Raw genomic sequence first — 25,433 nt, 5'->3', positions numbered from 1 at the left:
CTTTTTTCACTCTTCTGCATTAATTTTGGGTACTTGTATGGAGTTCATTAAATTTCATTTTAATATACTGAGCCTGTTTTTGAATTTATAAATAAAATTCATGAAATCACTTTTCTCTTGCCCACCTTACAGAGTGTTTTTCTCTCTAGGTGATAGAGAAGAGGAAACCTAGTCCATGACTGTGGAATAATATGGAAGAAGATGGAAAACAACTTGTTTAATGGGTAAGAAATAAAATTATAATAAAAATACATTAATAAAAACTATTTCTACTAGCATATGTATAGCCAATCTGTAATAGGTGGCCAAGGTTGGGACACTGTTACTGTGAGTGAGCAGTCTCTGTTTTCATCTTATCTCCATTCTGAACTTTCTCCACTTCCTTCTCACTGTTGAGAGTTTTTCAGTGTTATGAATTAACTTAAGCTGAGAGAGGACACAGCCATATCCGTGTGTCAGGTGGTAATCAAATAGAATTCCACAGAAAGCCCACAAAAGGTGTGACTAACTTTATGATACTATACAATTGTTTAATTACACAAGTCCCCGCATTCTCGTTGTCAGTAATTTAAACATGCTTGACCGAAGCCCTCTCCCTGCATCCTGGTACCCTCACAGAGAGTACACAAGGTCTGTCTAGAAGGTATCCAGCCACGTGCTATGAAGAATAGAGAAATCTACTGAAGAAGATACAAGATACAAGAAACATTGCACAGAGGACAGTGACACCTCAGTCCCCTTCAAAGTAGGCCCCTTGGGACCTCACCCAGTTCTCCCAATCTCCATCAGGTGCCCCGTTGTATTTTCCTGAATTTCATTGATAGTGTGAAATGTCTTCCCTTTCAAAGGTGATTTTAGTTTTAGGAAAAGCCAGAAGTCACAGAGGCCAAATCCGGGCTGCAGGGGGGCTCAGTCACCTGGGTGTTCTGGTGTTTCCCCCCAAAACTGCACAAGACGTGAGGCATGAGCGGGTGCGTTGTCATGATGAAGCTGCCAGTCACCAGTTGCCCAGAGCTGTGGCCTTCTGAATCGTCCAAATAGTTTTCCCAGGAGGAATGTTCAAGCTTAACAGAAAATTTGATGCAGATTCATTGCTCTACTCACTCAGTCATTTTGAATGCCCTGGCCACATGGTACACATGCGCACTCAACGGCGTCTACTGCTCCCACTGACTAGTGCAGTGAAGTCGTCATCGTTCACACATGTGCATTCCAGTCCTCTCTCCTTGGCTGCCAGGTTACATCGGTGTTGCGCAAACTGTTCTCATTGTATTGACACTGGCTGGGCTTTTCCTGGACAGACCTCATATAAGTATATGATACATATTTGTGCAGTGTTCTTCCTTGCCTAGTATTTAATAACTTGAGCATAGGAGTCACACTGTTTTTGACTAGCCACTGTTAACTTGACAGTTGGGAGGTTAATTTCTCTGTGCCTGGATTCCTTGAGTATAAGGTGGGAACAATAAAATGCCTATCTCATGCCATGTTGGAGATTAATTAATCCATATAAAAAATTCTGGAGTAATGCCTGGAAGATAGTAAGTACTTGGTAAATGTTAGCTATGATCCTCATATGCGTCTGAGTTTATGCACTAAAGATTAATCTTTTTCTGATATCCCCAAGAGCTAAACCTTTTTGGATGAGGTTAAACCTGGCGGCAAGGATTATTCTTTTTCTTTTTGGCTTCCCGCTTTGCTTCTGTCAGATCATGCTGCTAGACTAAGTGAGAATAGTTACACACCTTCAACTCTTACTGCATATCTTACGGTGTGGGTGGTGCTTATAGGCACGTAAGAGTAAACTGTCTTGGACTGTGAGAGTTTCATCCTGCTCATAAAAGCACCCTGTCAAAGCTGGACTCGTGATCGGTTCTCTGGCTTCCGGATAGGTATACCGAAATGTCTGATTCCTTCAGTCTGTTTTGAAGGACAGGTCCTGTGAGTTTCCTTTTTGTTTGTTAAGTTTCACAGCATTGTAATAGTTTTGAAAATGTCTTTGATAACTTTCCTATGGCCTGTCAGCACTTTCTTAGTTGGTATAATTGTTTTAAGAAGCAAGGACACTAAAACCATCATTTCTTTTTAATATTTTTTCCCCTGTGTTGTTTTGGAGCTGTCTTAGATTATAAGACTAATACATAAAAACAAGTTAACATTTATTGAGTATTATGTGTCAGACACTCGCTTTTTTTAGTGCTTCACTCATTTATTCATTACCTCATTTAATTGTGTCATTCACTTATGAAGCAGATACTATTATTATCTTCATTTTAAATCTGAGGAAAGTAGACGCAAATTGAGTAATTTGCCCAAAGTCACAGAACCTGTACTGTGGGGTAGGGGGTTGCCATTCTAGTTAATAAAACTCTTTTAAGGTTTCCTAAGATAAGTGTGAATTTAAATAAAACAGAAAAGCCAAATATCTTCTTAAAAACAGTCACTGTAACAAATCTGTTTTTGCTTGCTTGTGGGAGGGAAAATTTGAAATCATGTGTTTTCTTAAGTATGAGAAAGATGATGTGAGGTGATTATTTGTAAATAATTATTTTTCTTGACGATGCTTAAATGAATACAGCTGTTTTACTTCAGTGGGAATGGTTAGTAGTGTATAGAAATCACCTGAACCTAGCCAAGAGCCAAATATTGAGTACATGTTTATTGGCAGGGATGCAGGGGTGTCCAACCCTCAGGCTGCGCGCGGCCCAGGATGGTTATGAATGCGGCCCCACACAAAATCGTAAATTTACTTAAAACGTGAGGGGTTTTTTGGTGTGTGTGTGATTACGTGTGGCAATGTATTTAACGTGTGGCCCAAGACAACTCTTCTGGTGTGGCCCAGAGACACCAAAAGGTGGGACACCCCTGGGAGTGAGTCGATCTGCTGTTTGTAGACACAGGCAGACAGAAGGATTTAACTGTGCAGCAGTTTGGAACTGATTGGTGATTGGAAATTGTTCTTTTGTCCTGTTAAATCACATTTGAATGACAGTCAGCAGAAAGTTGTTCAAGGGAAGAAAAGGCAGGAGAAAGGTGACTTATGGGTCTTATAATTAGAATGTCACTTATAAATGATGGTCTAAAAAGTAAATGTGCACTAACAGTCGACATTCATACAGGAACTGGGAGGACTTACAGTGCGTCGTTTTTGTTCTGGGGTCTGTGTTGTCAGAGAGAAACATTGGCTTTCTTACCTTCAAATAGCAATTATTTCCTGTTGAAATACGATAAAGTACAAAGAGTAAGCGACATTTAAAGTAACAAGTATGCTGATGAAACGTTTTGGCTTCTGTGAAGTGTGGCTACATGTAATCAGTAACGTTTTCCTCTCTCCATCTTTTTAAGCCCCACTCCCTTGTTTGAGAATCCCTTCTGAATGTCTCTCAATGTCTCTGAATAGCTCTCAGGGTACATATTTTTTACAACAGCGCCTTGAAGGGTGGTCCTGGGGCCCCTGAGGCTCTTTCAGGATTCAAAACTATTTTCATAACAATACTGATACATTACTTGCTTAACAAGAATGCAGTGGAGCTTTCCAAAGGCTCCATGAAGGGCAACCAACTGAATGCAGAGATCTGGTAGGAGAATCCAGCTGTCTTCCTTAACCCAGGCATTGAAAATATTTGCAAAAGATGTAAAATGAGGTCAGTCCTCTCACTAGACGTGCAGTGGGGTGCACGGGTTTGTTTCTGCTTTAGAACACTGCAGTGACCCCAGGGTGGGTCAGAGTGCCCCGAGGCCCTCGCTTGTCATTGAGGGAGTGCACGGTGAGTGGTCACAGGTAGTGCCCACCTCTCACTACCTCCACGTGGATTCCAGTCACATCCTGGTAGATGGGGGCTGTGTCTCCCAGTCTAGAGAAGTGTAAACCCTGTTACTTTTTCATAATTGTGCCCGGGGGTATGTTCTAGATTGTAAGAGGCTGTGGAAATCCAGACTTAAAGGAGAAAGGAGGGTTTGGTGAGTTAAGTAGAAACTCCACCAGCCTTGCCAGTTGTTCTTTGTGTTGGTTGCTCCCAACTTGGGGAGGACCAAAAGGACCTTTTAGGACAGCCTCTCCTCAATATTTTTCAGTGTTAATTGAGCATCTACTATGTTCCAGTTGTGTTCTTGGGGCTGGAAATAAGTCAGTAAACAAACTAAAAGGATAAAACCTCTCCTGTCATTGAGTTTGCATCCCAGCCTTTGAGTCCTTTGTCCTTGCCACCCCTTCCTGTCCAGGGGAATCTGAATTAATGGTAGCTTAGCCACAGTGGAGCTTGAACACTGGTGTTTCTCATCGTCTGAGTGTTGAAGATCGAGTGGAAACTGCTTGACATTTTGTTGTTTTTTTGAAGGCACCAAATGGCCCTGGCCCGATGGCTCAGTTGGTTGCAGCATTGTCCCATACACCAAAGGTTGCGGGTTTGATTCCCCGTCAGGACACATACCTAGGTTGCAGGGTCGGTCCTCTGTTGGAGCACGCATGGGGGGTTCCGATCGATGTTTCTCACATCGATGTCACTCTCTCTCTCTTTCCCTCTCCCCTTCCCTCCCTCTTCCCCTCTCTCTCAAATCAATAAACATATCCTTAGGTGAGAATTAAAAATAATCATAATAAATACAAATTTAAAAGCACCAAATGGTTTGGGATTTTTCCAAACTTACATGGAACCCCAATATACCATAAAGGTGGGCCTATTCAGCCACCCGTGTGGTGGTTTTAATCTTATTTTTCTCAAAGTTAGTGCTACATTTGTTAAGAAATTTAATTTAAAATATTAAATACCAAGTGATGTTAAATTTATTCTAATGTTTTCTGTTATTTGAAGAAAAATGTTCACACGTGTGTGAGACAGTCCTGGCCTGGTGAGTTGTTCCCAAGACCCTGTAATTTGTTTAACAGACTTTTCTACAGAAAGAGATTACTTGGCTCATTAGATTCTGTCACTTAATAACGACTTGAAGGTTAACTAATGCGGCAATCATACTCCTGCTCACTGGCTGAATGGCTGTGATATCGCTCACTAACTTCGGCCATTTCCAAGTGCAGAAGATTGGGAGTACCAAAAGCAACTGGTGTTCAAAGTGTGAATGACCAAAAATTGTCTCGACAGATTATTTTAATTTAAAATACACTTCAGCCCTGGCTGACGTGGCTCAGTGGACTGAGCAAGCCCTGGCCTGTGAACCGAAAGGTCACCAGTTGGATTCCCAGTCAGGGCTCATGCACGGGTTGTGAGGTAGGTCCCCAATTGGGAGCGTGTGAGAGGCAACTGATCAGTGTATCTCTTTCACATCGATGTTTCTCTCCCCCTCTTTCTCCCTCCCTTCCCCTCTCTCTAAAAGCAAATAAAATAAAATCTTTAAAAGGAAAGATCTCATTTAAAAAATAAATAAAATAGCCCTAGGTGGTGTTGCTCCGTGGGTTGAGTGCTGGCCTGTGAATCAAAGGGTCACTGGTTTGATTCCCAGTCAGGGCACATGTCTGGGTTGCGGGCCAGGTCCCCAGTAGGGGGTGTGCAAGAGGCAACCACACATTGATATTTCTCTCCCCCTCCTTTTCCCTCCCAACCCCTTTCTAAAATAAATAAAGTACACTGTAAGAGAAGTTTTAAAAAATGGGTGGCATTTGGCTTTCCCTTCATCAAAGGTGTGAAAGAAGCATTTTAATCAGAATTCACCAAATGGCTGTCGTCTTCCAGCATTGCTCCCTGTCAGGCGCCCCATTCTCAGCTGTGCCTGATGTACCAAAGACCAGAACACCTAAGGTTCAAATAAAACCCCGGGCTTCTGCCAAAGTGGAGAAGACATAGTCATTTGGCCGCTCAGGGCTGAGCAGGAGGAAATGGTGTGGGATCAAAGGTGTCCAACCAACTTTTTTTTTTTATCCCATACATTACATCTACCTTTATAGGTGTGCAAGAGCTTCCAATTCCTGGGCCTGTCCAGGTTCTTGAGTTCTAACCCGCTTGCTTGTTTATTTCACCCACACTGGCGTTTGAGTTGTAGCGTGCTCCTGTCTCTTACACTTCCATTCCTCCATTTACTTTCTAGATCCTAAAATTTTGATGATACTTCTCATCAGCTATTGTGTCAACTCCTGTTCTTTCTGTGCTTAGGAATTTATGCTATTGTTTACTCATATTGTGATTTTACTGTGATTTTGAGAGGAGAGGAGGTAAATGTGTATTCATTCTGCCCTGTTTTACTAGAAGCCCAGGTTTTCACATAAATTATCAAGTGCCTACAACTTACCACAAATTGTGTTAGACACTTGGTCTTCTCTCTAGTCTAAAAATCTTGTCAAATTCCACCGAGGTTTAGAAAGTTCATTCACATTATCAGCATTATTCGCCTGTCGCTTTTTGAGCACCTTCTACATCGTAGGCACTTTCGTATAAATCATTTTATTTAATCATCATAAGCTCTGGGAGGTATATAGATATTATTCCTTATTTTAATGAATATGGAAACAAATTCAGTGTCACAGACCTAGTAAAAGGTAATGCCAGGTTTGCGACAGATTTCTAAAATAAACATACTTTCTGTTATATTGGGTTGGCCAAAAAATCCATATGGTTTTCTTTTTTCTGTAAAATAAAAGACACATTTTTCATCTTCACCAATAACTTTATTGATTTGGATATTGTGAGTATGTCAGCTATCTCCCACATGGTATAACATTGATTATTTTCAATTAATGTCTCAATTTGATTGCTATCAAATTCAACTGGTCTACCCAACCATAGACCATCATCCAGCGAGAAATCTCTGGCGTGAAACTTCGCAAACTACTTTTGACATGTTCGATTGCTCACAGCACCTTCTCCATACACTGAACAAATCGTTTTTGCATTTCATTTGCGTTTTTACCTTTCTTGAAATAGTAAAGCACAGTATGCCAAAAATGTTGCGTATTTTCTTCCAGCTTTAATATTAAAACGGCTACACAAAAATTCACCAATTTTGATAAGTTTTTTTAAAATGCACGCTGACATGACAGCTGTCACAGTACAGTCTAACAAAATTCTTTCAAAGGAAGTTAAAGACGACTAAGCGCTACCATAGCCGTCTTACAGAAAAAACCAATGAACTTTTTGGCCAACCCACACCTCTCTTCTCTCTTTCTTAGATATTAGGTCGATAGCTATTGTGGGTTTTTAAGGCCTGGGAGGACAATGTAGGATGAAAGTGCTGTTTTTGTTCAATACAGTGGTATTTATGGCTTGTAGTAAATCTAGAAAGATAGGAGGCATCCAGATCAACTGGAGGTAAGGCAGTAAGTAGTAATGCCGTTGTGTGGAGGTACAGGCCTAGATTTGGGGGAAAGAGGGTAGTAGTAATAATGGGGAGGGTACTTAGGTTCAGAATGCCAGGGGGCATTTAGATCCATTCACTTAAATGAGCTATTGTAACAAAGAACCTAGACCAGGGCCTGCTACTGTCATTTCTGAATGCAGATTAGTTAGCCTTGGTAACTTACTTGACTATGACATGAATAAGGAGTTAAAAAGAATGTCAGGTTTTCACCTCAGGTGAATAGCAGTACCGTATCTAGGTAGGGAGGAATGCAAGGGGAAATGAGTAAATGTAAACAACTCACATGCGAATTCATGGCTTCTCGAAGATAAGAACAATGACAGGTCTTTTGTATGTTTTGGGTTTGGGTTTTTTTTTTACCTTTATCTGAATGTCTTGTACTCACATATACACAATTACAGGAAGTCAGCTTCATTCAGTGACATTGTTTCTTGGTAGGTAATACGTGCTTGTGTTTTTAAGCCATTCTTTAGTATTTTCAAATCTGTAGTTGGAGCATTATTTTTTTCCTTTACAAAACAAGTACTCTGATTTCTTCAGCACACAAAGTATTTTTACCAGTCAATTTAAAAGACCAAGAACCGCCCTGCCTGGTGTGACTCAGTGGATTGAGTGCTAGCCTGTGAGCCAAAGGGTCACTGGTTCGATTCCCAGTTGGGGCACAGGCCTGGGTTGCGGGCCGGTAGGGGAAGCGTGAGAGGCAACCACACATTGATTTTTCTCTCCCTCTCCTTCTCCCTCCCTTCCCCTCTGTCAAAAAATAAATACAATCTTTAAAAAAAAAAAGACCAAGAACCAGTGTAAAAGACATGAATCGACAGGTCACATAAAGAGGAAAAAAAGATCAATAGTTCCCATAATGAAAGACAGACATACAGACAAAATATGTAGGCATATATATAAAATTTTCAAATGTCAAATTGAAAGTGATTTAAACGAGTGTCAATCCCCAGTGCTAGGGAAACACACACTTTCAGACACTGCTGAGAGAAGAAAGGGAGCGAGTGTCAATTAGCGCAGCCTTTTTGGAAGGCAGTTTGATGATAGCTGTTCAAAATTTAAAGGCATATGTCCCTTGACACGGCAATTATCTTCTGTAAATTATCTCAGACACACTTGCCTAAGTGTGTCATGATACATGCCCAGGAATATCCACGGTGCGCTGTTTGTGAGAGTAACACACTGCGAAGAGCGTAATTTTTTATTTGTAGGGGATTTAGCGAAATGAATTATGTAGTCCATGCCGTAGAGTATGAGACAGTTTTTAAAAAAGAGTGAGGTAAAAGCAGATATGTGGGAAAATGTCCAAGATATATTAAATTAAAAAGAGCAAGATAAGGGATAATACGTATGGTAGGATTAAATTTATATTAACTGTTTTATTTCTAAACACATAAACTATTCCTGGCAGTGTGCTCCAGAAGTACACTTAATGCAGTTAACAGTAGTTACCTCTAGAAAGGCAACTGGGGATGGGAAGCAGAAGGAGAGTTTTAGTCTTGAAATTTCTATATTCTGTAAAACATACTCATATTTTAAGTATAGATAATTAATATGAGAAAGCTAGGACTCCAGTTGTCCTTTGGCAAACATACAATGAACCTTGCTTTCCATAATTTTTAAATACATATTCTTATGGAAAATTTCAAACTTTGTCTATACCCCTTTCCTCTTTCTTACCCTACTCCTGGATTATTTTGAAACAAATCCTAGACATTATATTATTTTATCCATAAACATTTAATCATGTGCCTCCAACAGATACAGACTTTAAAAAACATAACCACAGTACTTATCACACATAAAAGTTGACAGTAATTCTTTAATATCACCAAATATCTAGTAGTCAGTGTTCAAATTTTCCTAATGACATGATTTTAAAAAAGTTTTATTGTTTGAATTAGGATCCAAATAAAGTTTAACCACCGCAGTGGTTGATTTTATCTCTCTTGCCTCCCCTGCTCTCTTTCTCCTTTTTTGTAATCTATTTGTTAAAGAAACCATATCGTTTGTCCTTGAGTTTCCTTTCCAGGGGTGTCAAACTCATTTTCACCAGGGGCCACATCAGCCTTGCTGTTGCGTCAAAGGGCCGAATGTAATTTTAGGACTGTATAAATGTAACTACTCTGTAACAGTTAAGTGAGAGCTCGGTGCTGCTGGTAGAAACAAGCTGGAGGGCTGGGTTTGGCCCTCGGGCCTGTGTTTGCCCCCTGGGCCCTAAGGGAAATATATACATCAAAGCTTACTATTTCTTAAAAAAAAACCAACCCTCCATCTAATTAGTCTCCAGATTTAACTACAGATGAGTAAAGGACAGAGCCGACTGATACCACTGGGACACAGTCACCAGCATTCAGACTAAGGCACGGGGGCAAACACAGGCCCGCAGGCCGAACCCGGCCCTCCACCTTGTTTTATCTGCCCCGCACCTTGTTTCTACCCGGCCTCAGCGTGGAGCTCTCGCTTAACTGTTAAGGGTAGTTACATTTATACAATCCTAAAGTTACATTCGGCCCTTTGAAGGCAACCTCGAGGCTGATGTGGCCCCTGGTGAAAATGAGGTGACACCCCTACGTTAGGGGGTATACGATGTCTGGTTGTGTTTTTGTGTGTGTGATATTAGTAGTCATTGGTGATCATTGCCTAGGCCCACTAAGTCATCAGAGTCCTCAGTAAATGCAACTCTTGGCTAGTGGGTTTGGTTAATATATTAAGTATATATTAAGTAAGGCATACAACATTTAGGTACAGATTATTTTAAACATTTTCTAATTTTTATAATTTTTTAAAATATTTTATTTATTTAGTTTTAGAGAGAGGAGAAGGGAGAGAGAAAGAGAAGGAGGGAAACATCAGTGTGTGGTCACCCCTCAAGTGACCCCTACCGGGGACCTGGCCGGCAACCCAGGCATATGCCCTGACCAGGAATCGAACTGGCGACCTTTTGCTTCACTGTCCAGTGCTCAATCCACTGAGCCACACCAGCCAGGGCCCCTTTTTTACTTTTTATATTGTCTGTAACTATTTCCATTGGTGTGCCAGTTTATCTTTGGACCCTTTCATCGTGGTTGAAAGTCCTCGATTTGATCAGACAGGCCTTCTGGTTTTTCAAATGCCAGTGAAAAATTACTTTTGATTTTCAGTTTTCATCAGGACATTTTTTCCTCCTGAAGGTGTGTAAAGTGCACCTTAGACCTAACTATTAATGATTTGCCGACGAGAACATTAAAGTGGAAAGTTCTTTGTTCATTCCTGCAGTCTTTCACCCAGCAACGTTTGCTAAGTACCTGCTATGTTCTTGGCACCATGCCTACCTTCGGTTGGTCGTAGTTGTGACACAGTCAGTCAGACACGCAGTTACTGCGCATCACGGTGGATGCCGAGTACGGGAAAGCATGTATGTGTATCTGAGAGCACACGGAAGGTACAGCTAACCCAGCCTTGGGGAGCAGAAGGTTTCCTGGATGAAGGAATGCTCTGCTGATGCGAAGGATAAGTAGTCAGGCTGAGGCAGAAGTGGGTGGCCAGGGTCATGATGGAAATGTCCTAGAGGAGGGTGCAGGTTATGAAGAGGCCTAGAAGCGAGAGAGAGCAGCTTCTTAGGGGAACTGAGAATAACTTAGAACAGCTGAAACATAGCCACGGTGTGAGGAAAGCGGGATGGGTTGGAGAGGTGTGCAGAGTCAGACCACAAAGGACTTGGCGAACCATGAGTTTGGTGTCGGTGCTAAGCAGGTCTCCGGAGATGTCTCCAGCCGTTGAGTCGTCATCACTGATGACCTCTATAAATCTTTCCTGTGATACAAAGATGACAATGACATGGTCATTGTTCCAGGTTTAGAGGACTTCACAGTCTACTAAGTGGACAAAGGAAACCACTTGCTGTGAGGCCTGCCGTAGCATTGGGTGTGAAGATGGTGCTATGGGAAGACCAAGGAAGGGTTCATTAAGCTCTAGGCTAAGTTAGGCAAACTTCTAAAGGAGGAGAATAACTTCTTAGTCCATTGCTTTTTCATTTATTGCCTTATCTGTGTGTAAACTTCCTCCTACCTCCTTTCTAAGTCCCTCAGACCCAGCTTCCTAAGGAAAGCTTCGTTTACAGGTCCCTGAATGGCCTTCCTTATTCTTTCCCAGTATTCTGCAGATGTAATGGCCAGAAGGAAACAACTACAAGCAAATAGTATAAGCAGGTTCATATGTCATTTATTTTCATTAGTTTATCATTGAAATGAATAATGCTATTATAAAAATAGAACTACAAAGAAGTAGCTTTAAAAATAAGCTGGCGTCTGTCCTGAAGAACAGCATCTCACAAGCTTCCCGCATTTGTGTGCCGCTGTACACATCCCAGTAACATCTGCAGTTTTACTTAATAGTTTTCTGTAAACCAAATTATTTTTTTTTAACTTGAAGAGCCTACTTGAAACTCATCCTGAAAAATATCCATGGACTTAGGGATTTTCTGTTATTTTATAAAACATTAAAATAATATATAACTACCACATTAAAAATTAGTTTCCCCTGGAGAGTTCCATTTCTCCCATCAAGTGCCGCTAAAAATCTGGATAGAAGCAATTTGAGGACTCTGAAAAGTCTTCAGTGGCTATTGGATTAGAGAAGACCAAGATTTCGAAGTGCTGCTATCCAGCTGGGGGTTTCCCTTTTTCCTTCTAGTGCCGGCTGGTTTGCACGCAGTACAGCCCACGCCTGGAAGTGGACACCAGGCATGGAGGGAGAGTTCCCAGGGTAAACCCTCTAGTTCTACTTGAGTCAAAAGGAGACATTTTTTAAGAAAAGATTTTACTTATTTATTTTTAGAGAGGGGGGAAGGGATGGAGAAAGAGAAGGAGAGAAACATCGATGTGCAATGTGCCAGAGAATCATCAACCAGTTGCCTCTCACACACCCCCAACTGGGGACCCGCCTGCAAGCCAGGCAGGTGCCCTGCCAGGGAATCGAATAGGCAACCTTCCAGTTCTCAGGCCGGCACTCAGTCCACTGAGCCACACCAGCCAGGGCAGAGAGGAGACTTCTAAGGGTCAAAGAAAGGGTGGTACAGAGTCCCCCCTTTAAAACTTTTCCCTCCGTTCTCTCGTTTCTTGTAGTGTTGATACTGGCGGTGACGGCAGCAGGGCCCACAGAGGCCTAAAACTCTAAGGGAAGGGACCCTTCTCCACTTGGAGAAGCTGTAGTCCAAAAAGGTGGGGCCAATCCCTATCACTTCATTCTTTCTCTGTTTACGTACTGCCTAACTCCCAAAATATGCGGTAGAACGGGGTAACAAAAGCCCTGGCTTTCTGGCTGAAGACAGCAAAAGGGAGCTCGAAGGAACTGAAGAGTACCTGGGAGACAATGGAGAGGAGGAGCTTGGGAACAACACCCCACGGAGTTGTTTGGAAGTCCTGGGGTCACCACCAAACAGCACGTGCACAGATCTGATCCTAAACCCCATACAGAGACTTTGAGAAGTGAACTAGGAGACAAATCACTGTCCAGGTCCTAGACCGGCCACTGGGTAGCACCCATGCCAGACGGACCTGAATTGCTCTGCGGAGGCTTTGAATGTGCATCCAGTGTTTAAATCGTACCCCACGGAAGCCTAGTCGGAATTTTGACCTGAATCCAACCAGGTTGATCGCCTGCTAAAACAAACAGACAAAATCAATGTTTTCCGTTTGATTTAAACAGACTCAGAGTATCATAATGGTCAAAATATTTAGAACACAATACAAAATTATTCCACCTACAAAAAACCCAGTAAAATCTCAACTAATGTGAAAAAGACCACCAGTAGACGCCAACACTGAGATAATACCGGGTCCCTAGAGGTGGAATGTGCCCTTCCCTTCCGTTTGACTGGCAAGGCCAGGACACATACCCACGGCTGGAATTGTGACATTTGTCAGGGAGTGCCCTGCACAAACTCGCTGAGACTTCTCAGGAGCCCCCGGGGAGTTAGTGCTGAGGCCAGCTTCTCCTAAAGCGCATGGCCCTATAGAAGAACGGTGGCTACTCGGGGGAAAAAATCCCCCAAAACAATCCTTACTTTCAGACTTCATGAAAATGTATTTAACTTGGGTTGTCTGATTTTAAGGGGCTTTTCTGTAATAAGGTACAAAGAGGGTTAAAAGGAGATAACATATGGCTGGGTACAAATTTTATTTTTTTAAATAATTGTTTATTTTTAATTGCAGTTGATATACAATATTATATTGGTTTCAGGTGTGCAACCCCATGATTAGACATTTATAAAGCTTTTGAAGTGATCACCCTAATGAATCTAGTATCCATCTGACACCCTATATAGTTATTACAATTTTATTAACTATATTCCCTATGCTGTACATTACATCCCCGTGACTGTTCTGTAACTACCAATTTGTACTTCTTAGTCCCTTCACTTTTTTCACCTATCCCAACTCCCCTCCCATCTGGCAACCATTAAAATGATCTCTGTACTTTTTTTTAAAGATTTTATTTATTTGTTTTTAGAGAGAAGGGAAGGGAGGGAGAAAGAGAGGGAGGGAAACACCAATGTGTGGTTGACTCTCACGTGGCTGCCACTGGGGGGACCTGGCCTGCAGCCCAGGCATGTGCCCTGACTGGGAATCGAACCAGCCACCCTTTGGTTCCCAGCCTGTGCTCAATCCACTGAGCTACACTAGCCAGGGCCGTTCTCCATATTTTTAGTCTGTTTCTGTTCTGTTTGTTCATTTATTTTGCTTTTTAGATTTCACATACAAATAAAATCACAAGACATTTGTCTTTTTGTGTCTGATTTGTTTCACTCAGCACAACACCTTCTAGGTTCATCTGTACTGTCGCGGATGGTAAGATTTCATTCTTTTTTAGAGCTGAGTCATATTCCAGTAATACAAGTTTTATTAAGCCCTCTGTGTGTTTTGCCTTTGTGTATGTTTATTTTTATTTTGGGGGCAGATGGGTAAATATGCCTGTAGGCCAACTGTCACTTTAGCACAGAGATAACTAACCAGTGGAAGAATGCAGACACAGAGAGCCACAGCTCAGCCTTTGTAGCTGAAGATGATCACCACTAACCAGTGACTGCTGTCTAGCCAGTGGGTCCCCAGCAGCTGCCCACACTGGTCCATGATTTGTAGCTGCAGATTCCCTGTGCTAAGTCTGGCTTAGTCTGCAGCTGCCCTCCTCTCTTCAGTCAGAAATACCGCAGGTACTCACTGGTGCTCCCTAGGTCTGTCTGCCACTGTGATTTCTCTGAGTCTCCAGTGGTGCCATGTCATTTGAAGTTTTGCTTTGGTGGGCGTTGTTTCTTTTTCCTGTTCTGCTTGAGTTCTCTCTATTCAGCTCGTCACACAGCAGCTACTTAGGAATGCAAAGCAGAGAATTTCAGAAAGCAAGCTTGAGAGAGAGGCTACAGAAAGTGGGGGAGCTTATTAATACCGTAAGTTCTTAACGCCTTAAGTGTGTCAAGTTTCGAGTTGTGCAAGCAAAAAACGGGGCTAAAAGAAGGTAGTTGCAAATTGTAAACAAACTTATAACATTAAAGTGGCAGGATCAGATTGTGAGGGACTAAGTAGTTGGATTTTAATGAAGAGGTGACTAATAAGAGCCCAGAGTAAATAATTTGCCCCAAAGTATCTGTACATTACCTTTATAATAGTTTACCAATGGGAAGGGGAGTTCTGTGGATCAAGTGGAAGGATCTTAGCAGAGAGCAAGCTAGTCATGGTCCTAACAGGGTCAGCTTGTGCCCTGCAGCAAGTCACAGGGTCACTCTGTATAACACAACTGTCTTTTCTGGGGCTCTAACTATGTGCCTGCATTGCTGTAAGCATTTTGTATGTGTTAACTCATTTAGTCCTCACCGTGCCCTGCGAGGTAGGATCTATAATTGTTTCCGTGTTACAGATTAGGAACTGAGGCCCAGAGAGACTAATTTTTCCAAGGTCACATAACAGCGAATAAGGGCAGAGCTAGAATTCCAACCCAGCCAGCTTGGCTTGACCTTTCAATAACTATGCTGTACTGCCTCTCAATTTATTTATAAAGGACATGTTAAAAATATCTACCATAACTATTTTATAGAGCTGTAGGAAGCAAAAAATGAAACAGTAAAAGCACTTTTAATAAGGAAATAATACTGTGCAAAAGAAAACCACAGAACAAAGTCCAACGCCATTGCTGGCGGTTTTCACAAGAGCCCTTCGCTGAAGAACTGTGGTACTTACATGTGTGTGTACTTACTTATTTACACACACACACACTGGAAGGGTCTCTACTCCATAGCATCCTAGCTTCTATAGGAAGGTGACATGGAGAACACTGGCTGTGAGTCAGGAAGGCTGGGCTCCAATTCTAACTCAACTAAGCAGATGCTTCTGATTGTGTGAGTCTTAGTTCTTTGTCTGTGAAATCACAGAGCTGAACCAAGTAGATTTCTCAAAGCTGGGAACCTCGGTCCTCTCAGAATCTGGTTGTACAAGTCTTTTTTTTAAATGTCTTTTAATTTTATTATTTTTCAATCTCCTTTTTGTTATCTTTTACACTGTATACGTAACAATGTATGTAACACATGTTAACTTGTGAAACATAAAAATGTGATAACTACCTGTGAAGTCACCACCAGGACACTGTCAGCATCTGCATCCTGTTCCCCTTCCCCGTCCCCCAAGGCTAACTGCCGTTCCAGTCACAGTTACAGTCTTGTAAGAGCCTCTGGAGGCGGCCTAGTCCCACGTGCCTCACTGTCTAAAAAACTAGCTCACGGGAGCTCAGCAGCTGGTCACCACATTAAAACTCCGTACCCAGGAAACAAAAACTTTCTTTTTCCTCCTCTCCCCAGCCCTGGTAACCACCATTGTGGAATACAGTGTATGTCTTTTTTGTGACTAGCTTATCTCACTTAGCACAGTGTCCTCAAGGTTCATCCATGTTGTAGGATGCGTCAGAATTACTTTTTAAAAGCTGAATAATAGCCCGTTGTATATATATACCACAGTTTATCTATTAATCCATTCATGGACATTTTTCTAGTGGGTAGAGATTTTGAGCATCTTTTCATGTACTTGTTGACCATTGATATATATCATCTTCGGAGAAATGTCTATTTAGGAGCTTTGCCCATTTTTAATTGGGTTATTTGCTTTTTCGTTGTTGCGTTGTACTGGTCATGCTTTCTGGGTAGTAACCCTGTATCGGAGATGATTTGTAAATGTCTTTTCGCATTCTGTAGATTGCCTTTTTACTCTGTTGTGTCCTTTGATGCACAGAAATTCTTTGTCTGTTTTCGCTTTTGTTACCCGTGCGTTTGCTGTCATCCAAGAAATCACTGGATGATTCCAGTCCAGTGTCGTGAAGTGTTTTCCCTGTGTTTTCCTCTAGGTGTTGTATAGCTTTAGGTTTCTTGTTGAGGACAAAAGTTAATTTTCGTATGTGGTGGAAGATAAGGGTCAGAGTGCATTTCTCTGCATGTGGGTAACCAGTTCCCACAGTTTGTTGAAGAGACTGTCCTCCTCCCACTGAGTGGCCCTAGCAGTCTAGTCAAAAATGGTTTGACCATGTACACAAGGGATTGTTTCTGGCTCTCTGTTCTGTTCCATTGGTCAGTTAGTCTGTCTTTATGCCAGTACCACACTGTTTTGATTACTGTAGCTTTTTAACAGATTCAGAAATCAGAAAGTATGAGTCTTTCAACCTTGTTCTTTTAAAAAATTGCTTTGGCTTTTCAGAGTCCCTTGAAATTCCATATGAATTTTTGGATGAATTTTTCTACATTTGCACAAAATACCACTGGGATTCTGATAGGGATTTTGTTGAATCAGAAGATCACTTTGGATAGTATGGTCATCTTAACAATATTAAGTTTTCTTATCCATTAATATGAAATGTCCTTTATAGTTGTTCCTGAAAACCCTTCCCCCATTATCCCCTCCCACCTCCCTTCTTGTTACTGTCAGATTGTTCTTAATTTCAATGTCTCTGGTTATATTTTGCTTGCTTTTTTCTTTTGTTGATCAGGTTCCTGTTAAAGGTGAGATCATATGCTATTTGCAATATTAGATATATTTCTATTGATAGCACCTTCAAAGCACTTTAGTTCTTAATTAAGTCTGTCAGATTCTTATTTGAGTGGTGGGTGTCGTTGTGAGTGTATGTTTTGTCAGTTCACAGAACAGAAAACCAAATGACCAATAGATGTGTGAAAAAATGTTCAACCTTAGTCCAGTACTCAAAAAAATGAAAATTAAAACAATAAGATCTTAGTCATGTACCAGCATTGTAACCTTGGAGAAGCTTCTTTACCTCTGTGAGCCACTTTATTCTGTGTTAAATGGGGCTAAAAAGTGCTCCCTTATCAAGTTGTGAAGAGTAAATAATAGATTTGTTTTGGAACAGTGCATGGGTGTAGAACAGTGCCTGGATGTAGTAAGTGTTCAATAAATGATAGTTGATTTAATTACTTATAATGCAAGTTAATTATAAAAATGCTGAAAAATCTAGTCCCAGCCAAATTTTGTCCAACTCTGTCCTACTTGGAGGACTTCTAAATGGGATCTCTCCTGAAACTGCTAGCTAGTTAGCTTCTTACTTCAAGACCTCTCAGGTGGCATTAGCTTGGTGAAGTTATAACCAGAGTCTATACCTTAACTCTAAAGGTTCAGAACCTCAGTTTTGTGAGAACAAAATATGAAGACCAGTTTCTTAGGAACTGACTCACGTGGTCAGAGTAATCAGAGTGAAGCTTCATTCACAGTGAGAAGTCTGACTGTGAAGCATCCTCATACTTGACTTTGGTAGTTACTGCATTGTCTCCCCGAGAGCCAACGACACGGAAAATCAGTGCTGGCGTTCTGTGCGAGGACTCAGTGCGGAGGGGGTCTGCAGAATGCTTGTAGTGACTGACGACTGGCGCCAGGCCCTCATATGACATCGCCAGGCTCACGTAGTCGTACTTATGAACTGGGGGACCTGCTCCCATCACCAGTGTAGGAAGGTGCTGCCTGATTACTGATCTGAGGGTGCCCCTTCTTACGCTGGCCTCCAGCGGTGGTCAGGCCTGGGCCCAGAGTCCTCAGTGGTCGTGTTCTCCCCGGCTCTCTGAGGTTACGCCTGGGTCACATTGATTAGGTTTAGGGGTCCCTAGAGCTCTGCAGTCATTCAGACCTCAGATTTTTGGTATTTTGAACAGATGGATTATTGCGCCCACTGTATTTTTTCTTTCGAATTTCAATCTCAGAATATAAGCCTTACCTTCTATTTTGGAGACATTTTCATATCATTGCCATGTACAAACATGAAGTGATGATTCCTCATTTCTTGAACCTGCTCAATGACATCAACACCTTTATGGTCCTTTCTCTCTTTCCATTAAGGTCCAGGGTGTATCCGGAAAAATTCTGTAAAGTATTTTCTTTACTGTCAGACTTATAAGCTAGCGTATTAGAATTAGTAAAGCATTATATGGTCCCTTAGAGGTCTGTTGGTTGGTCTCTTGGAATATGGAATGTATATTGTTTTACTTCTGCCAATATTGGATATGATGGCCCTGGCCAGGTGGGTCAGTTGGTTGGAGCGTAATCCTGTGCACCAAAAGGTTATGAGTTCGATCCCCGGTCGGGGCACATATGGGAGGCAACCTATTAACGTTTCTCTCTTACATGTCTCTCTGTCTGTCTGGCTCCTCCCCCCTTCCTTCTTTCTAAAATCAGTAAACATATCCTCGGTGAGGATTAAAAAAAAAGACAGACCAAAATGTACTGAGATGTCAGGGTCAGACAATACATGTTCATAAATGAAAGGTTTAATTTTAGAATAGTTACTGGTGTGGTTATTCGTGTGTGTTACGTAGTAAATTACACGTAGACCGTGTTTCACTTGACCTCACCAATATTATAACTTGACGAGTATGAACACCATTCAGCACTGTTACTACAGGCAACATGGGAGGGATGCTTGAAAAAATTGTGACGTCAGCGGGCCTTTTCTGTGTGTAGTATTGTATTTTTTAGGGGCTTCCCCCCTTTGTGTCCGTTACCCCCTTAGGGTCAAGTCTTGCTTCTTTGGGGTCTCAGACAGTTACTCATACTTCTCTCTCCCTCTGGCTTCTTCCTCATTGCGTCTCCCTGTGCAGTGTCCTGTCCCTCAGAGCTCTGCTCTCCCCTTCCTGCTGTGGTAAATTAATCTGCACTTAGTTACTAGTGGTCCATTGGCTTTGTGTGTTTCCCTTATCAGAGTCTATATTTGCCTTTAATGGGGATGTCAGTGTCTTAATCCAGATGGTGGGGCTGACTGGCAGGCCAGGAGGGTTGATATTGTTAAAGTGGGAGCAGGGATGGCTGGGATTCAGGGGATTTGAACTACAAGAAGTTCATTGCCTGGGTGTGCACTGGCCCTCTTTTCTCTTGTGCTTGCTCACTGTCGTTGAGTTCCCAGAAGTACTTCTGTTTTATTTTTAAATGAGAGATGAGGGTTCACGCACAGTTCACGTCTTTGAAATGCCTTCTGTGCCTTATTTGAAAGAAGGCCCCTTTATGTTTTTGCCATGCGGCACTTTCTCTTGGACCCGTAAGTATTCAGGGGGCATACCCCCGTTGGAGAGTGAGTGAGACTGGTTCTGCCTCCTCAATTCAACTGCATTTTATGGTTTGTTTTTCACAAAGCCTAAAGAAAAAAAGATAATATTAGAAAAGCCTTTAGCTTACTTTGGAAAGATAGTGATATTTCTCATTTTTAGTACAGAAGTTCCTCTGATTTCTTGTTTAGCATTACTCTGCTGTGCGTGTTTTGTTAGCTTAAACCATCCAGATGAAACAAGACCGACGGTCAGTTACCTAAGCTGCTCACTGAGCCAGCTGCCAGTAGGCTCAACGGAGTCCGAAATCAGTTTTCAGGGATGGGTGACCAGGCAGCCGAGGTGGCCAGTGCCTCGGTTAGAGCCGGTCATCTTCAGAGTGCAGTCACCTGGCCCCCTTGTTTGAGCCTCCTCAGGACAACTCTTTGAAGTAGGTGCTGTTGCTCCGCAGTTTCACAGCCTGAGAAACTGAGGCTTCCTCTGCCCCTTTTATCCCTGGGACGGCATCGAGGAGGGCCTTCGCCGTTCGGCCATTACCTGCTTCTCCCTTAACACACGCACTCGCTGGCTGGGTGTTGAGAGAGAGATGTTGCTGACCCTTAAGCTGGAACGGTGTGAGGGACTGTCCCGCGAAGGAAGGGAAGATCCCTCGAGGGTTAGGAGGGGAAATAATCTGTCTGCAGAATTCACTTCCTTGGGTAGTTTTAGGTCGTGGTCCCTGGGGGAGCAGAATAGAAATCACCCTGGTAACGGGCTGATACAAAATTTCGAACGATGGACACCTGACTACTGAGGCTCCGCCACGTGGCCACTCTGCAGCAGGCCGGAGGTTCGCACCATGCTGGTCGCAAGCTCGTGGGAACGGGGTGGGGGGCTTCCCTTTGCGATGGTTGCTGCTTCTAGAATATAATTCCTTAGGTTCTCCGTGCATGGCATATATCATCCGACTGCCTGTCTCTAAGTCTTGTTTCCTAGTGAAAACATAATAAACCATAAAGGCTCTGTTTACCTCAGTCATCTCGCTGGTGCCAGAAATTTTAAGATTGTCGAAACCAACCCCTCAGTGTTACATCTTTGTGGGCATCGATAACACGGTGGGTCTCCTTCTCGTCCATCTCCCCGCAGTGTGCTACCACAGGGCATGCGGCCTTGCTGTTTGTGCACCCTTCCAGTTGCAGGGGAGAGGTTTCGAGTGTGTAGTTTCTTTCGGTCACCGTGGCGTACAACACGCACCGTTCTGCCCGTCGCTTTTCTCACACCCTTTTATTTTGCATTGTTTCACACAGGGTCCTGCCTCTCTGAAAACAACCCAAAAACCACTGGTGGCATTGTATGGCCAGTTGATAATTTACTCACCTGTTCTCTTTGTTGCTTCCAATTTTCTTCTTTTGTGTGTGACAAATACCCACCTTTTTGGGGGGCCCTTCTTTTTGGACATTTGTGGTCTTTGCTCTTGAAATGAAGTGCTCCAAAGCTGTGTCCCAGCCATGCCTCCTACGACAGAGCTCGGCCCTGACAGCTGTGCTTCGGGGTATTTTGGGGAGGGCGCAGGACCACGTGCACCGCTGTCATTTTGAGAGCCAGGCCGTCAGGAAGGCGGGTTTCCCGTTCCTTAGCCACTGAAGTAGCCACCATGGCATCTAATCCTGGCGATCCGTTTGTGCATTCTGGTCAGACTTATCTTCTATTCACAGAGGTTGTTCCTTTTTCCCCACTGCGGGCAGTTCCTAACATATATATGTGCCTGCCATACAAATGGCCACGTGTGGAGAGCCCTCTGCTGCCGTGCGGGGAAAGTTGGGGGAGGGAGATTCCCAGCTTCACTGCCTGGGCTGCAGCTGGGAAAGCAGTTCTGGGCACTTCACGTTGAACTTGGAATTAATTTTCTCAGAATAACACGTTTGGTAGTTAGCTTCCGTGGCGGTAGCACTCGTGAGTGTTCCGGTGCTTGGTGGGCTCGAGAGCTTTCTTACAGGACCAGGCCTACCCAGGGCGTTATTTCTGTGAGCAACGTGCTCCGGAGTCTCAGCTGCAGAGCCACCGGGTGGTCGACGTGATGAGTGTTGTATCGGACCTGTGTGGCCTGATCTTCTTCGCCAAACCTCGGGTGGACTGGGAGTAGCTGCCATCTGACCAGGGTGAGAAAACAAAAACATCTGGATTTTCTAAAATGTGACTTCTGTGCTGCTGGCTGTTGTGACGACAGTGAGACTGAGAAAAGCGGTACGAGCGCCTGGCCACCTGGATGGTCCGAGGTAGCGAGCAGGAAGCAGAGTGGTGAAAGCATCAGAGATCTCGCTTTCCCGACGAGGGAGGACGTTTCAGAGAGAAAGACATTAGACTAAGCCAGAACCGTTCAACAGAGTGACTAAAGTGGCTTCTGTCCCCAAAAGACAAAGATACTCAGGAGATTTTCGTGGCCAAACATCTGGTGGAGTTATTGAAAGAAGTTTTGGGGGGCTGCAAAGAGGTTGCCACCTGCATCCAAAGGCATTCTTGAGGCTCAGGCCAAAAGGACGACATTAGCAATCTCCGTGACGGCACTGTCGAGAAAGACCGTGTTACCCGACTGGGTGCGTCCGTGGGGGGTGGGGAGGGTGCACTTCAAAGTGAAACTAGACGTGATGGTAATGACAGAGACGAAAGGTGGCTCATAACTTGTCTAATTTGTGAGGGCTCTGCTTTCTTTTGCTATCAGAGAGTATATTGATTGCTTTTTTCCATCTTAAAAAGTTTTTATGGCACTTTATAAGCGTTCACCAAAACAGAGAGAATAGTGAAATAAACTCCGTGTGCCTGTCAGCCGGCTTCCATAGTATGAGTGTGTTGACAGGCTATTTTCGTGTCTTCCTGCTACTTCCCCTCCAGAGCATTGTGGCACACGTTCCGTACGGCACAGGGCTTCACCCATAAATGCTTCAGCGACATCTCTAACATGTAAGGACTGAAGACCTGCAGTCACAGCGCCATTGTCACATCCGACTAATAGTAACTTCACGTTATCTAATATCGAGTGTGTGCTGAAATTTCTCCAGTTGTAGACCCGGCGTTGCAGGAAGGAGGCTGGAGGGAAGGGTTACAAATGGGAATGAACAACATTTGAGGGTAATGGATGTGTTCGTTATTTTGAATGCGGCGATTTCAAAAGTGTATACCAGTATGTCAAAACATCGAATCGTACACTTTAAATATGTGCAGCTAATTATATGTCAATTATACCTCAATTGAACTGTTAAAATAATATAGTGATATAGCTAGAGGCAGACAGTATTTTAAAACATGTTTTCCCAGTTATCTCAAAATATCCTTTCACAGTTGGTTTCTTCAAATAAGACTCTAAATAAGAACACATTGTATTGGGTCGATATGTCCCTAGGTTTCTTAGAATCCATAGCATATCCATCCATCCACTCACCCACCTCCCTTTTTCCTCATGCGTTTGTTTAATTAAGCACTTGAGACCGTTGATCCTGTGGCATTTGCCACACTCCGATTTGGCTGATTCCAGCCTTGCGGCAGCATGGTCCTGCCTTCCATGTTTCTTATTTCTTACAACTTGGTATTAGATCCAAAGGCTTCATTGGACTTGGGTGCAGTTCTTTTAGCAGGAATGCTTTACAGGTGATGGATGCTGCTGTGGACCTCTTACTGCAGGATATCAGGGAACCACGTAACGTCTGGTTGTCCTACTTTCAGTGTGAAATCCACCAGTGGAGTCAGGTGTTTAAACTACATATTTAAAGGGCACAATTCAAGAATTTTTGACATACACACATGCAGACATACTTTGACATATGTGTACACATGTGTATATATTTTTGATGACTGCCTAGCTGCTTCAGAAAACATAGTATTTTGGAGGCATACTGCAGGGACAAACCATGATTCTTTCGGTGGTAGTGATAGAATTTTCCAAGTGGCAACAGAGTAGAATAGGGACCCTTTAGTTAGGACCTTAGTTTTACACTAGCTTGTCAGGGAGCTCACACTAAAACAACAGGTTGCGGAAAGCAGGCCCTTTGATCCGGAAGCAACGGAAACTACTGAGCTCTGAAGCAGACCTGTTTAACCTTACACAGCCAGCCTGTTGTCCTTCACTCTTGGCTGCCACTTCTCTGCACAGTGAGTCACAGGTAACATTTTTAGGAGAGTGTATGTGTGCATTCTTCCAGTTTACCTAGATTAAAATCTTCCAGATTTTAATATGAGCAGTCTTCTTTGGCCACCTTGCCCCAGTCTACTGTCTTGGAGAAGGGGTTAAGTTTTAGGCACAAAGCTCTTTGGCAAAAGTATTAGGTTAATGAATCAAAAAGTCTGATCCCTTGAAGGCCAGTTAGCTTAGCTTTGCTCCACAGATGGCATCTCCTTAGCTCGCTATCAGTCATCTTACATATCCTGATCACCAGGAGACCTGGGTGAGACCGTGTGTACACGTCGGTGCACGATCATCACTGCTACGCGGCAAACAAGAAAGCACAAAACATAGCTGCAAGTGTCATTAATAGCAGTAGTATGCCATAACGCAGGTGTCAGGGGGTGCGCATTCAGCCCGAGACTGAGGCTCTGCAGTGAACGGGAAGGCTTTCTATTCAAAAGTATTTACAGGACTCAGTGGGTATACTAAAAAGTATTTATGCCTTAAATGAGTAGATTTTGTGGCATGTAAGTTATATCACAATAAAGTGGCTTTAGAAAAGTATTTGTGAGATTTAAAATAGATTCTCTAATAGAAATGATACTTGACATTCTAGGAACAGATGAAATCACTGAGAAGAGAGCCAAGGACAGAATTTTAGGGAAAACCTAAATTTCAAGGAAGAGAGACACATATGAAAACAGGAGGTGTGACTACAGACATAGGAAGAAAACCAGAAGAGAGCAGTAGCCTAAAATGCAGGAGTGAATGTGTACTCGGTGTCAAGTGCAGAATGGACGAGGATGGGGACTGAGAAAAGGCTGATAATGAACCTAGCTGTAAGGAAATTGCTAATGACCTTTTGAGAAAATAGTTTCCATGAAGTGAAGGGGTTAAGGAGCGAGTTGGGAGGAAGATGAGGCTGCACATTCCACTTGCTAGAAATAAAGTAGGCAGAAGGAGAGCTGGCAACAGTGTCAAGGATAGTAGGCTAGCGGTAGGGCAAACCTGGGTCTGTTTGCTTCTTTCTCTTTCTGACGGGAGAGGGTTGGCCTGCCAGTACCTAGAGAGGAAGGAGGCCAACTAAAGAGCAGAGACTGAAGGTACAGAGAGCTTACACCCAACTCTGGCTCGTAAGTGGTTGGAGAAGTTGGTATTCAATACAGGGCAAAGCATTTGTTGGAGAAGTTGGTGTTGGTACAAAACGGAGGCAGTGCTGGTTGTTCTGCCTGTGTCATTTCCTTGCTCCATGGCAGGCATGCCCACCCCCCCTCCGGAAGCCAGGGTGTGCTGTGCGGCCCTGCCTCCTCGATGAGCTCTCCTCCTTTTTCATTGCCGAAAGCACCCTGATGCAAGTGAGACCTTACCATGTGGGTATAACCTTAAATCCGTTGTAACCCACGATTGGCCAAACTCATTCTGGAACCTCAGCACTGGATTAGT

General features: G+C 43.0%; 1 protein-coding gene across 5 annotated transcripts in view; it reads left to right on the top strand.

Annotated features, from left to right (window-relative positions):
* Nucleotides 1–25,433, top strand: part of USP49 (ubiquitin specific peptidase 49) — an 84,747-nt gene that overhangs the window by 39,907 nt on the left and 19,407 nt on the right. For all 5 annotated transcript variants that reach the window (XM_053914252.1, XM_053914254.1, XM_053914255.2 and 2 more), the window contains one exon: nucleotides 150–224. The gene's annotated coding sequence lies outside the window, so the exon portion shown is untranslated. The remainder of the gene's footprint in view (nucleotides 1–149; nucleotides 225–25,433) is intronic.

This window comes from Desmodus rotundus, chromosome 11 (assembly GCF_022682495.2).
Source record: "Desmodus rotundus isolate HL8 chromosome 11, HLdesRot8A.1, whole genome shotgun sequence".
In the NCBI taxonomy this organism is placed as follows: domain Eukaryota; kingdom Metazoa; phylum Chordata; class Mammalia; order Chiroptera; family Phyllostomidae; genus Desmodus; species Desmodus rotundus.
Note: the sequence above shows the minus strand (reverse complement) of the source record. Positions and strands in the feature narration are given on the sequence as shown.